Source organism: Gigantopelta aegis, chromosome 13, assembly GCF_016097555.1.
Source record: "Gigantopelta aegis isolate Gae_Host chromosome 13, Gae_host_genome, whole genome shotgun sequence".
NCBI classification, from domain to species: Eukaryota; Metazoa; Mollusca; class Gastropoda; order Neomphalida; family Peltospiridae; genus Gigantopelta; species Gigantopelta aegis.
Window position 1 is genome coordinate 36,341,052 of NC_054711.1, and position 15,629 is coordinate 36,356,680.

Genomic DNA, 15,629 nt, shown 5'->3' on the forward strand with positions numbered 1-15,629 from the left:
ATTGTTATGTAATGTAATGTAATGCGTTGAATGTGTGTATTTTATTACGTAATGAAATGCGTTGAATGTGTCTGTATTTTATTACGTAATGAAATGCGCTGAATGTGTCTGTTTTTTATTACGTAATGTGATGCGTTGAATGTGTCTGTATAATATTACGTAATGAAATGTGTTGAACGTGTCTGTATTTTATGACGTAATGGAATGCGATGAATGTGTCTGTATAATATTACGTAATGAAATGTGTTGAATGTATCTGTATTTTATGACGTAATGGAATGCGATAAATGTGTTTCTATTTTATTATGTAATGTGATGTGTTGAATGTCTGTATTTTATTACGTAATGAAATGCGCTGAATGTGTCTGTATTTTGTTACGTAATGAAATGCGTTGAAGGTGTCTGTATTTTATGGCGTAATGGAATGCGATAAATGTGTTTCTATTTTATTACGTAATGTGATGCGTTGAATGTATCTGTATTTTATTACGTAATGAAATGCGTTGAATGTGTCTGTATTGTATTACGTAATGTGATGCGTTGAATGTATCTGTATTTTTATAACGTAATGAAATACGTTGAATGTGTCTGTATTTTTGTTTCAGATTAAGACTTCACAGTAGACAAATGATGGCAGAGTATATACCGTGACGAGGAAAAGCACCACAGAAGGTATTCTTTTTTCAAATTCAGAAGACAGAACTAACCAATCTCAGTGGCCGAGTGGTTAGGTCATCGTAATCGTCAAGGCTGGTAGGAGTTCACATTCCTATATTGGCCGTAAGCCCCAAAACATACCGAAGCTGGGTCTGGGTCTGGCTCTGGGCCTAGGTCTGGGTCTGGGTCTGGGTCTCGGTCTGAGTCTGAGTCTGGGTCTAGGTCTCGGTCTCGGTCTCGGTCTGGGTCTGGGTCTGGGTCTTGGTCTGGGTCTGGATCTCGGTCTGAGTCTGAGTCTGGGTCTGGGTCTGAGTCTGGGTCTGGGACTGGAGAGTATGGCAAAGTCTGCTGTATTTTGTCGTCTGCGTCTGTAACTGTTACGTGTTATTAATATAATGGACTGCGTTAATATCTTTGGATATATTTTCTTCTATAAACAGCAATAATAAATATGATTATAAAATATTGCTTAATATATATTTTTATTATTGTTCATTTAAAAACATTTTTAAAAAATAAGGCCCGAACATTGCGCAGCTGCCACTCTGGCAATGTGAAAATATAGCGCAATGTTTATGACGTCTGTTGCCAGATCTGTAGTTGACACCAGCACAGACGCAGTGTGTCTTGTCACAGTCGATTCAATGTGTTTTATTTTGAACTGGTACCATACTCGTCAGACTCAGATCCAGTGTGTTTTGGGCCTAACCCAGGTTGAGTGGACATGTCGACGGGGTGGGGATAAGGCCGCTACACTAGCTTATAATACACTCATCTCTACTCATCTATCTCTGTTCTGGACAGACATCTTAAATATCAATCAAATGAGGTGTGTGCCCAGGACAGTGGAATCCTTGAAGGTCATAACTCTGACCAAGCAAACCACATCGGTGGATCCATTCAGCTGATTGGGTTTTTCCCGTTCCAACCGGACAAAGGTCGTGATATGTGCTTTCCTGTCTTTGGGAAAGTGCATATAAAAGATCACTTGCTGCATTAGGAAAAATGTAGCGAGTTTCCTCGGATGACTACGAGTCAGAATTTCCAAATGTTTGACATCCAGTAGCCGATGATTAATATATCAATGTGCTATAGTGATGTCGTTAAAACAAACCAAACAAACAAACAAACAAACTGACCACACAATTCATGTGCTAATGTAATGTGGCCCTCTTTGAAGTCGGCATATAATGGGATCTAGCACAGTCAGCAGAGTGCTCACACGAGGTGCCTGCGTTATAGGTTCAAACCTCCTCAGTGGAGCTATTCTCCGATTGAATGTTTTACTCAACCAGATCCCAATTTCACAAAACATCGTAAGCCTAGTTTTGCATGTAAACGTATATCTAGGACAAGAAAGAAATGTTTTATTTAACGACGCACTCAACACATTTTATTTACGGTTATATGGCGTCAGACATATGGTTAAGGATCACACAGATTTTGATACATGGGCTACTCTTTCGGATTAGCAGCAAGGGATCTTTTATTTGCGCTTCCCACAGGCAGGATAGCACAAACCATGGCCTTTGTTGAACCAGTTATGGATCACTGGTCGGTGCAAGTGGTTTACACCTACCCATTGAGCCTTGCGGAGCACTCACTCAGGGTTTGGAGTCGGTATCTGGATTAAAAATCCCATGGCTCGACTGGGATCCGAACCCAGTACCTACCAGCCTGTAGACCGATGGCCTAACCACGACGCCGCCTAGGCCGGTAGATATCTAGGATCAAACCACAGTTCTGGTTACCATTAACAGTGCAACTAATATAGTTTTAAGTACACGTTGTTATTTTATTCTCAAAATCTTCCAGCTTCCGTAATGATGTCATTTTCTGTTTAACGACACCACTAGAGCACATTGATTTATTAATCACCGGATATTGGATATCAAACATTTGGTAATTCTAACATAATAATATTGTAGTCTTAGAGAAGAAACATTTGTTCGTTAGTAGCAAGGAATTTTTTTTATATGCACTATTCCTTAGACAGGATAGAACATATCACGGCCTTTGATGTACCAGTCGTGGTGCACTGGCTGGAACGAAAAATAGTCCAATGAGCCCACTGATGGGGATCGATCCTTAACCGACAGCGCGTTAAGCAAACACTTTACAACTAGGCTGCGTCCCACCTATGATGCTAAAGACATGTAAACGTATGAACGGAATAACTGTCAGTCGCAGACGTAACTTTACGATGTTTTTTAAAATTTGCCCTTGAGAGCCTCACCACTGGTATATCAAAGGACGTGGTATCTGCTGTCCTGTCTATAGCAAAGTTCATCCCTTGCTGCTAATGGAAAACGTTTTGCGGGTTTCCTCAAAGACTACGTGTCACAAATGACCAAATGTTTGACATCAATAGCCGATGATTAGTAAATCAATGTACTCTAGTGGTGTCGTTTAACAAATCAAGCTTTACTTTATAATTGGGATGACCTGGTTTATCGCAGGAGTTATAATATAAAGACACCAATACCGGGGGGGGGGGGGGGGGGGGGGGGGGGGGGGCGATACGTACCCCAGTGGTAAAGCGTTCGCTTGATGCACGGTCGGTCCAGAATCGATCCCCGTCAGTGGACCCATTGGGCTATTTCTCGTTCCAGCCAGTGCTCCACAGCTGGTGTAACAAAGGCCGTGGTCTGTACTATCCTGTCTGTGGGATGGTGCATGTAAAAGATCCCTTGCTGCTAATCGAAAAGAGTAGCCCATTAAGTAGCGACAGCGGGTTTTCCCTCTCAATATATGTGGTCCTTAACCTTATGTCTGACGCCATATTACGGATATAACCGTAAATAAAATGTGTTGAGTGCGTCGTTAAATAAAACATTTCCTTCCTTCCTTCCAAAACCTGGATACTAATAAAGTCATCCCTGTCGTCATACAGCTTAATTTACAGTGTAAATTGTCGTTTCGAATACCTAGATTAGTGTATTTTTAACTCTGGTAGATAAATCGATGGAAGGGAAATCTGTTATCCTGCTTCTATTGAATGATATAAGAACATCAATATGGCGGAAAGTGAAATTAAACTGTTTAGTCAGATTCCTGTGTTCTTATTTAAGCAGATTAGTGAGGCAATCTTATTGATATGCATATAGAGAGAAATCGGTTAGTAATTGATCACAGCTGGTGCTCGTGGGGATTCTTATTACTGTGTATCATCTCCAAGGATTCCTCTCACCTGTCCCTGTGTATCATCTCCAAGGATTCCTCTCACCTGTCTCTATGTATCATCTCCAAGGATTCCTCTCACCTGTCTCTATGTATCATCTCCAAGGATTCCTCTCACCTGTCTCTATGTATCATCTCCAAGGATTCCTCTCACCTGTCTCTATATATCATCTCCAAGGATTCCTCTCACCTGTCTCTGTGTATCATCGCCAAGGATTCCTCTCACCTGTCTCTATGTATCATCTCCAAGGATTCCTCTCACCTGTCCCTGTGTATCATCGCCAAGGATTCCTCTCACCTGTCCCTGTGTATCATCTCCAAGGATTCCTCTCGCCTGTCTCTATGTATCATCTCCAAGGAATCCTATTACCTGTCTCTGTGTAGCATCTCCAAGGATTCCTATTACCTGTCTCTGTGTATCATCTCCAAGGATTCCTCTCACCTGTCTCTATGTATCATCTCCAAGGATTCCTCTCACCTGTCTCTTTGTGTCATCTCCAAGGATTCCTCTCACCTGTCTCTATGTATTATCTCCAAGGGGACGAGACGTAGCCCAGTGGTAAAGCGCTCGCTTGATGCTCTGTCGGTTTGGGCTATTTCTCGATCCAGCCAGTGCACCACAACTGTTGTAACAAAGGCCGTGCGTGGTATGTACTACCATGTTTGTGGAATGGTGTATATAAAAATCCCTTGCTGCTAATCGAAGAGAGTAGTCCATGAAGTGGCAACAGCGAGTTTCCTCCCTCAATATCTGTGTGGTCCATAACCATATGTCCGACGTCATATAACCGTAAATAAAATGTGTTGAGTGCGTCGTTAAATGAAACATTTCCTTCCTTCATCTCCAAAGATGCGGAAGATTAGTGTTTTAAATTTTCCACATCTTCATAACACTAATACGATAACACGTAAACATTTCCTGAAAACTCTTTTCACATATTTAGATAAATATTCGATTCAATTAGATATTTGACACCCCAGCACGAAAAATAAATCGGCTATTGTGTGTTAAACTATGGTACATGTAAAAATAAAGGTATGAAATTCACAATTTTGACCAAAAATGTGGTTCGTTTTAACAATTAATTCGCTATACATAGTTTATTCAAAACATTAAAATGTATTAATACTATATAGGGGAGAAATCGGGACTTTACTACAATCAGTTCGTTCTAACCGCTAGTTTGTTGTAAGCGTGTTCGTTCTAAACGTACTTTTTACTGTATGTGTTGGGTTGTGTTTTTTTATCTCTTTTGTTTGTTGTTGTGGGGGTTTTCTCGAAGAGTATAGTTTTGCCAGTATGTATTGATCTGTTACTTTCTATAATGAATCGGTATTGGAATTTCCGATCTGATTGTAATCTCCTCTGTTGTCGTATTATAAACGTAATAATATGTATCGATTATTGTGCTGCATATTAGTATGAACACGTTTAAATGTTTTCTCCGTTTCTTTTAACCCTTGTTATACCCGTCAACACGAGGTTGGGAGAATCGGCATAACGGCGGTGGATGGCCGCGCAATAATAAAGAACCACGTGCATGGCAGGAAGTGGATTGTCATGGCTGTAGTTACGACAATAGTAAAGCATTAAGGCTTGTTCCAAAACAGAATATGGGAGGGGAAGTAGGAGGCAATTTGTTTTATTAATATCATCGTGGACAGGGCGAAGTGGCTGGGTTATTCTCACTGACGTAGTGGGGGGGGGGGGGGGGGGGGGGGGGAGATTTTGTATCGGATGATTTGACAATTGTATATGCTATTCATTCATTTATAGTTATGTTCGTGCTTATATCCAATTAAGGTTCAAGCACGCTGTACAGGGCACACACACCTCAGCTAGATTAGTGTTTAGTTGTTAGTTGTTAGCGAGAGACAAGTGGATATAGCCGTTACACCTATCGAATCGTTAAAGGGACATTCCTGAGTCTGCTGCCATTTGTAAGATGTTATCGACTAACGAAGATGTTTTAACGACTGTAATTATATTAGTGGCTATATATTAAACGTGTTTCTGATCGTTCTAATGTGTGTACTAGGTTAAATTTCATTTTATTTCCTAAAATATATATCCAGTTTGGACTTCTTATAAATATTAAGACAACCAGAAACACATTGAATATACAGACACTGATATTCTAAACCAGAAAATATATTTAATATGTAAGTTTAATCGTGGAAATGTTTTACTAGTCGGAAACATCTTACAATGCAAGAAACTCAGGAATGTCCCTTTAAACTCGCTCTGGGTGGTAGCTGGTACCGGGAAGCGAACCCAGTACCTACCAAACTTATTTCCAAAGGCTTAACCACTAACTTCACTAGGGGGCCGTGCATCATTTTCAACATTTTCACGAGCGTACAAACCGTACGCGGGAGGGGGGGGGGGGGGGGTAAGGGGTCAGCGTACACTTTGTCGATCAACATTTTTCATTTGGGGATGTACACTTTTAGGGTGGGAGGTGCGGGGGGAGGGGGGTGAAGGATGGTGGTCAAAAGCGTACGGTTTGTACGCTCGTGAAAATGTTGAAAATTATGCACGGCCCCTAAGCCACCGAGGCCGGTTGTGTTTAATACAAACTTTTGTGTAACAATGCTACTCAGCATTAGCTGCACAGTGGTTGATTGTTCGACGATCTCTTTCCATCAGTAAAGCCTGCAGCTCTACTTCTTTGTGTAACAGTGCTACTCAGCATTAGCTGCACAGTGGTAGATTGTTCGACGATCTCTTTCCACCAGTAAAGCCTGCAGCTCTACTTCTTTGTGTAACAATGCTACTCAGCATTAGCTGCACAGTGGTTGATTGTTCGACGATCTCTTTCCACCAGTAAAGCCTGCAGCTCTACTTCTTTGTGTAACAGTGCTACTCAGCATTAGCTGCACAGTGGTTGATTGTTCGACGATCTCTTTCCATCAGTAAAGCCTGCAGCTCTACTTCTTTGTGTAACAGTGCTACTCAGCATTAGCTGCACAGTGGTTGATTGTTCGACGATCTCTTTCCACCAGTAAAGCCTGCAGCTCTACTTCTTTGTGTAACAATGCTACTCAGCATTAGCTGCACAGTGGTTGATTGTTCGACGATCTCTTTCCATCAGTAAAGCCTGCAGCTCTACTTCTTTGTGTAACAATGCTACTCAGCATTAGCTGCACAGTGGTTGACTGTTCGACGATCTCTTTCCACCAGTAAAGCCTGCAGCTCTACTTCTTTGTGTAACAATGCTACTCAGCATTGGCTGCACAGTGGTTGATTGTTCGACGATCTCTTTCCATCAGTAAAGCCTGCAGCTCTACTTCTTTGTGTAACAATGCTACTCAGCATTAGCTGCACAGTGGTTGATTGTTCGACGATCTCTTTCCATCAGTAAAGCCTGCAGCTCTACTTCTTTGTGTAACAATGCTACTCAGCATTAGCTGCACAGTGGTTGATTGTTCGACGATCTCTTTCCACCAGTAAAGCCTGCAGCTCTACTTCTTTGTGTAACAATGCTACTCAGCATTGGCTGCACAGTGGTTGATTGTTCGACGATCTCTTTCCATCAGTAAAGCCTGCAGCTCTACTTCTTTGTGTAACAATGCTACTCAGCATTAGCTGCACAGTGGTAGATTGTTCGACGATCTCTTTCCACCAGTAAAGCCTGCAGCTTTACTTCTTTGAGGGGCAGGACGTAACCCAGTGGTAAAGCGCTCGCTCGATGCGCGGTCGGTCTGGGATCGATCCCCATCGGTAGGCCCATTGGGCTATTTCTCGTTCCAGTCAGTGCACCACGACTGGTATATCAAAGGCCGTGGTATGTACTACACTATCCGTGGGATGGTGCATATAAAAGATCCCTTGCTGCTAATCGAAAAGAGTAGCCCAAGAAGTGGCGACAGCGGGTTTCCTCTCTCAATATCTTTGTGGTCCTTAACCATATTCTGACGCCATATAACCAAAAATAAAATGTGTTGAGTGCGTCGTTAAATAAAACATGTCTTTCTTTTTCTTTCTTATAACCATAAATACAATGTGTTGAGTGCGTCATTAAATAAATAAAAAAACCATTTGATTTCTACCGGCAAAGCCCGCAGCTCTACTTCTTTGGAATTTTGTTTTCTATCAACGTTTTGAGACTACAACCCTTTTGACCTTTCAATAGAGGACTCTCACTCTCTGCACCACTGGGCTATTTCCCTTTCCTGCCAGTTCACCACGACTGGTATATCAAAGGCCGCGGTATATGCTATCCTGTTTGTGGGATGGTGCATAGAACCATGGCTTCTAAAATTACCAAATGTTTCACATTCAATAGCCGATGATTAATAAATCAATGTGCTCTAGTTGTGTCGTTAAACAAGAAACAAACTTTAACTCACTCTCTCGCAGAAACTCCACAGTTATCGTGTGGTTTAATTCAAGATAGGAGAACGTAAACAGGAAGGAAGGAATGTTTTATTTAACGACGCACTCAACACATTTTATTTACGGTTATTTGGCGTCGGGCATATGGTTAAGGACCACACAGATATTGAAAGAACATAAACAGGGATATTTTAAAATGGTGGGTTGGGGTATAACAAGTAAGGATGTGTATTTCATTCTTAAACGTTCGCATGATGCGCGGTCGGTGTAGGATCGATCCCCGTCGATGGACCCATTGGGCTATTTCTCGTTCCAGAGAGTGCTCCACAACTGGTGTAACAAAAACCGTGGTATGTACTATCCTGTCTGCGGAATGGTGTATATAAAAGATCCCTTGCTGCCAATCGAAAAGAGTAGCCCATGAAGTGGCGACAGCGTGTTTCCTCCTTCAATATCTGTGTGGTCCTTAACCATATGTCCGATGCCATATAACCGTAAATGAAATGTGTTGAATGCGTCGTTAAATAAAACATTTCCTTCCTTCCTTCACAATTTTAACAGTTTATCATTGAAATGAGACTTTACCATCGATAATTTGTTTTCCCCTAAATTTTCAATGTTCTGTGTTGCACATTTCCCTCTCTATTTGTGTTTCGTTTTTGTGAATCACCCGATATGATGACCTGGGGATGGGGCACCAATTCCCCATAGGCATTCAAAAGCTGAATTTGCATTTCGTATACACAAATTCAGTTTCAAACACAACGTGGTAATGATAAGTCCACCATTACTTATTAGGATGTTTCCCTTAGACTCCAACATTTTACATTCATCACCAAACAAACGTGTTTCCTCAATCTAATCAAAATTAGCTCCACTATTACATGTGGATCTAAAGACAGCCAGGATTCCGCAATCAAACCTTACTTGGTGATTTATAATGGTGGACAGGGAGCATGTTTCGTGTGAACTGGCTGTTTTATTTTAGATAAATAATTTGTAATGTAAAATTGAAGACATTTAGTTTTTTTTATTTTATAAATAAATAAATAAATTTTTAATGTAAAATTGAAGACTGATAACTAATTTTATGGTTCGCTGTACTGCGTAAAATAGTTTTAGTATGCTTAAATAACGTTATAAACCGAGGATTGCGAACTGACATCTTTTGTTGTTAGTTTTAAATCACGAAGGATTCCGCAAGTAAGGTTTTGATTAATCAACAGAGCTCCAACTGGCTGTCTTTAGATCCACATTGCTAATTTTAATTAGATTGGTGTCACAAACATTAATCCAGGATGGAGTTTGTACTTACAAATTTTGATTATAACCTTTGCTAAATAAATACTATAACTGCAAGCTTTCTTACATATATTCGACCTATTGATATCCTAGCGTGTACACGCGTATAGACAATGGACGTGTCTCAGTTAATGATCGATGGTATAAAATATACACTTGTATAGACACTGGGCGATAGTTTAGCGTGTACACGCACATAGGCAATGAGCGATAGTCTACCGTGTACACATATATAGACAATGGACGATAGTCAAGCGCTTGCACTCATATAGACAATAGACGATAGTCTAGCGTGTAGACGCGAATAGACCATGGACAATAGCTAGTCCGTACACGCGAATAGACAATGGACGATAATCTAGCTAGTACACGAATATAAACAATAGTCTAGCCAGTGCACGAGTATAGACAATGGACAATAGTCTAGCACATACACGCATATAGACAATGATCGATAGTCTAGCCTGTACACGAATATAGACAATGGCGATAGTCTATCGTGTACACGCGTATAGACAATGGTCGATAGTCTAGCCTGTACACGAATATAGACAATGGCGATAGTCTATCGTGTACACGCTTATAGACAATGGTCGATAGTCTAGCCTGTACACGCGTATAGACAATGGACGATAGTCTAGCCTGTACACGCGTATAGACAATGATCAATAGTCTAGCCTGTACACGCATATAGACAATGGACGCTAGTCTAGCCTGTACACTCATATAGACAATGAACGATAGTCTAGCGTGTACACGCATATAGACAATAAACGATAGTCTAGCGTGTACATGCGTAATGACAATGGACTATAGTGTAGCGTGTAAATGCAATGGACGCTAGTCTAGCGTGTACACGCATATAGACGATGGACGATAGTCTAGCGTGTACACGCATATAGACGATGGATGATAGTCTAGCGTGTACACGCATATAGACAATGAACGATAGTCTAGCGTGTACACGCATATAGACAATGAACGATAGTCTAGCGTGTACATGCGTAATGACAATGGACTATAGTGTAGCGTGTACACGCAATGGACGCTAGTCTAGCGTGTACACGCATATAGACGATGGACGATACACACTATACATGAGCTAACAGACTAGAGAGGACTGCCATACTCTCACTGTTTTAGTCATGCTTTTGGATATTTCATAGATTGCAAAAGGTAATAAACAAACATCTATTACTTTGGCGGACAAGCATCGCTCACTGCTGTAAAAGGAATTTAAATCCGGTAGGAATATAAGTCGTAAAAACACCATGGAAAAAAATAAACCAGGTTTGCGGTCTGGGTAGTACAAAGATTCTAAAGAAAAGAATGTCAGATAGGACTGCTCTTCGTAGGAATCTAGGTCCTACAGACATGCATTTCATTACACCGACTGCAATCCTTAACTATTGTCCTGTTCAATTATTTAGACCCAAAGTTTTTTGCAAATGTTACGTTTATTTCCTATTCGATATTTGTTTTCTTTGCATTTACTTGAAAACAAACCCAAACCCCCGACAGGTTTTATATACAAATCATCATATAAAATGCACGAAGTTGACTTAATTCCACTTTTTAAAAATCTCTGTGTCTTTTGAATGCACGATATTTCTCCTATAAATAACTACGGTCATTTGCATATCAAAAGCATCATTCTATAGTGCGTTTCAAATTAATGTTCGGTTCTATCGTCCTATCCGCACAAATCGTAGTATGACCTATATTTAAGAAAATATCTGTAAACATGAAGCAGGCGCGGATTCAGGTGGGGAGTTCAAGTGACAAAACCTCAGTTTGAAAAAAAAAATATGTATCAGATATTATAATTATATTGTGGAATACACAAGCGCGCGCGCTGAAGAGAGAGAGAGAGAGAGAGAGAGAGAGAGAGAGAGAGAGAGAGAGAGAGAGAGAGAGAGAGAGAGAGAGAGAGAGACGTCATTTATGTAACGACGCACTCAACATATTTTAATCTATGGTTATATGGTTATAGGGAGAGAGAGAGAAGAATATGGTATGCATGCGATTGGTGGAGGTGTGACCCTCTGCACAACCCCAACCCCACTTAAGGCTTCTTTTGTATATGGAGCGGGACTTAGCTCAGAGGTAAAGCGTTCGCTCATGGTAGGTCGATTGATCGATCCCACATGGTGGACCCATTGGGTTGTGTCTAGTTCCAGCCTGTGCACCACAACTGATGTATAAAGGCTGTGGTATGTGCTATCCTGTCTATGGGATGGTGCATATAAAACGTCCCTTAGTGCTGATCAAAATTGCTTATCGGAAACAGTGGCCCATGTGGCGGTAGCGAGTTTCTTTCTCACTGTCATAATGCTCCTTAACCGTTTTGTCTGACGCCACATAAACGTATATCAAATGCGTTGAGTGTGTCGTTAAATAAACATTTCTCTCGTATGTATGTGTAGTCTATATGCATTTCTAGTCGATTAGTTTATAGGTTGTTAGGTTGTTTGATAGTGAATGATATGGAAATAAATTGTTTTTGGTGTTAAAGAGTTCATGCATACATTAAAGTAATACTCTTGATGGGTATGGAGAAATAACTTAATCAGTCGACGAACTCATTTCTTCATCACTATCTTCGTTAAGGGGGACTATCACAGGGGGTATTTTATTTCTTATAAAACTATTTTGTTTTCTAAAATCTTCTTCGATCTTTATTACATGTTTAACTGCGTAAGAGAAGTGTGTAGGTGTGACAGAGTTCAATGCATATGCAAGTTCTCTCCGCACCGTGGTCATTTTACCATCATTATGACGAGCTATGTGCCCTTTGACTTGACTCCAGATCAGTTCTATCGGATCGAGTTCAGAATGTCTTGGCGGCAGTCTTAGACACAAGTGCCCATGGCGTTCAGCAATTTCATCAGTAACAAATTGCTTTGCACATTTGTTACTTTTCACAAGTTCATAAAAACTGGCTTTGTCATGTTACTCTCAAAAGGTATATTTTTGTTTCGTAGCCACGACAGAATTTCTTCCTTTTTAGCGTTTAGTGCAGGACATCGTGTAATCTCAGTTAATTTGTTGTGGTAGCTTGCGTTATCCATGACGATAACAGAAGGTTCTGGTAGAGAAGGCATAAGTTGTTCTTCAAACAATTTGATGAAATTTTCATGACTCATCTCACCATGATAGTCTCCGTCTGTTTTTTTAGCCTCAAAGATCAATTCACAGCCATCTATCAATCCATATTTATCACAGCCAGCATGACAAATAATAAGTCTTTTTCCCTTCCCAGTCACCGAACAGAGTTTAGGAACTCGATCAGCAGCGTCTGATTTCGGCAGGTGATTGGCGGTACTTGTGCCTGGGTGCATATCTGTCCAGTGGTGGGATGTTGTGTGGTTAACATTCACCCAGGTCTCATCTTGATACACTATTAAATACCCCTGTTCTCGTAAACTGGATATTTCATGGAGATAGGACAGTCTCCTGTCTGATATATTGGCGTCCTCAAAAATCACTTTTCCGGTTGTAGACATATGTTGGTATTTAAAATCGAGGTCATGGAGTGTTTTTCGTAAAGTTGATATGGATATGTTGATTCCACATTCCTCCCTTAAAGCCACGTTAATCTTATGTAATGTAGGTAATTCGCCCTCTCTATAAAATCTGTATACTCGTCGTCTAATAACATCTTTATCAAATAAATCCATGAGATTTCGGTCGCGTTTTTTAACAGTGATTTCTGTGCTTGGATTCGTAGAGCTTAGATTTTTCACAGTTCTTTTTACTGTTGAAACCGAAACTTTAAGTGCAGCGGCAACTCGATCGACAATTCGATAAGAAGCATACCTAGGTCTACCGCGCTGATATTCATCTTCAAAATAATCGAAAACGTTCTTAATACACGATTTTACATCAACTGAAGTGTTTTTCGATTTACCCATATTTTTCCTCAAATAACAATAACAAGAATGTCGACTAATACATTTTCAATGAATTTATATACCCTACCTAACTTGTATTTTACGTGGTTTACACATTGCTACAATAGCACGTGCAGTCATAGATCGAAATAATGATGTTATTGACCAAGCAATGCTATCGTATTTTGAACATTCAGGGCTGTGTCTGCGGGATGAAAAAGTGGTTGAACCCATACGAGTCCGAACAATAGCCCTTTGGTTTTTCGCATTACAAATGTAACACCCAACCCCCAAACCCCAGCCCCTAGCACCACCCTAAATACTATATATATATATATATATATATATATATATATATATATATATATATATAATACGTATGAGTTCCCAATTTAGAGGCAAATTAAATAACATTTTTAATATTATTTGATGTTGGTGGCCTTTGACATTTTATCCCCCCCCCCCCGGTCTTCTGGGTCCGGCCCTGCATTAAATTTATTTATAAATTTGGAAACCACATTCATGCGGTGTGAGGTTATTTGTGTTTATTACTGTGCTACACCTCAGTTGTGTTAGGTTAGGTATGGTATGCTAATATATAATTGATATAATAAAATAAAAATACATAATACATTAGCTAAATTTATTAAATATAATGCACCTACAAGAAAGGGTTACATGTTCTGTTTGTTTACATCTATGTTTAACGGAAAGATTAGACAATGCTGTTACACATTGCAAAACAATAATAACCTTGATTTAGTGAAACAAGCTATAATGGCCTTCACGTAGCCTCAGATCCCAATGTTTTGATATGCAAATGACCTTAGTTATTTATAGGAGAAATAACGTGCATTCAAAAGACACAGAGATTTTTAAAAAGTGGAATTAAGTCAACTTCGTGCATTTTATATGATGATTTGTATATAAAACCTGTCGGGGTTTGGGTTTGTTTTCATGTAAATGCAAAGAAAACAAATATCGAATAGGAAATAAACGTAACATTTGCAAAAAACTTTGGGTCTAAATAATTGAACAGGATAATAGTTCACAACTCAGGTGTGAGACCACTACATGGGATTCTCCCACTGACCACTACAGAAACTGACAGACAGTCCACATGGCAGAAGTCTGTACCAATGAAAGGTACTTCAGATTATAAGAGTTAGTGTTTTTTCTTCGTAGATTTTCGATATTTCGATATGCATTTTAGAAGTGTCTTTAAGTCTTTATTTTAATCACTTGAAAATGTTCAGCCGTACGATGATGATAACTAGTTTAACGTGCCCATATACCACTAGGGTTTCGAACACGCCCATCCCGAGTCCGACCTCCGATAAGATCGGTGGCCTGACTCGGGATAGAGGGGGGGGGGGGGGGGGGGGGGGGGGGGGAATGGGCAGAATTTTGAAAATAGCAATTAGTATAAAAGTTAATAGAATAAATAAAATAAAAAAAAAAAAGGTTACAAGCCAAAAGTAAAAAAGAATTGACTGCTCGGCCGAATATTTATATAATTTGGAGCATTTTAGAAGGACAGTCCAAAATTAAATAAGAGAAAGAAGAGAGGATCGGACTATTTAATAATATTTTTTAAAAAGAAGTAATTTCAACATAAAATTTTGAACGCAGATTTAAAAGTTTAAAGTCCGATTGATATGTCCACGCGAGTGGCCTCGTTAAGGCCGTTTGGGTGCACAGCTTAAAGGGACGAGATGGGTTGCATCCCGCCAAGAAAAGCCCTAGATTGACAGTCGATAGACATTGAAGATGTAGTGCTGTGCTGAAATACAGATCTTGAGAAGCCGGATCCGTCTGAACGAGAGAGATTATCAGACTAGGGTATAGTCCAGTCGTCATGGTTTGGTATAGTGGTGCGGACGGGCCCGACTCCGGAGGATACGAGATGGTATCACTATAAAGCAAGGTAAAGTCTAGAAAAAGAGTAGTAGGGGCCGACCCCGCTTCATATTTCTTCTTAGAGTGGGGCGGTCAATCTTCCAGTGCTGCTAGGACAGGCTCGGACATGTAGAGACTAAACGCGAACAACCGTGGCGTTCTGCAGAATGACCGTCATACGAGTCACGAAAAAACCCAAGTCGACAGTCAGACGGAGAAATGACGTGGAGGCAAGGAATCTCGCTAAAAAAGAATCCAACCTGGTGGTGCAGGCTGTCGAAACGAGAAGCGTTCCAGCGTTCAATCAGTTCCAATGGCCGCATACATCCCAGTACAAAACTTCATTTCGCTGACAAAAA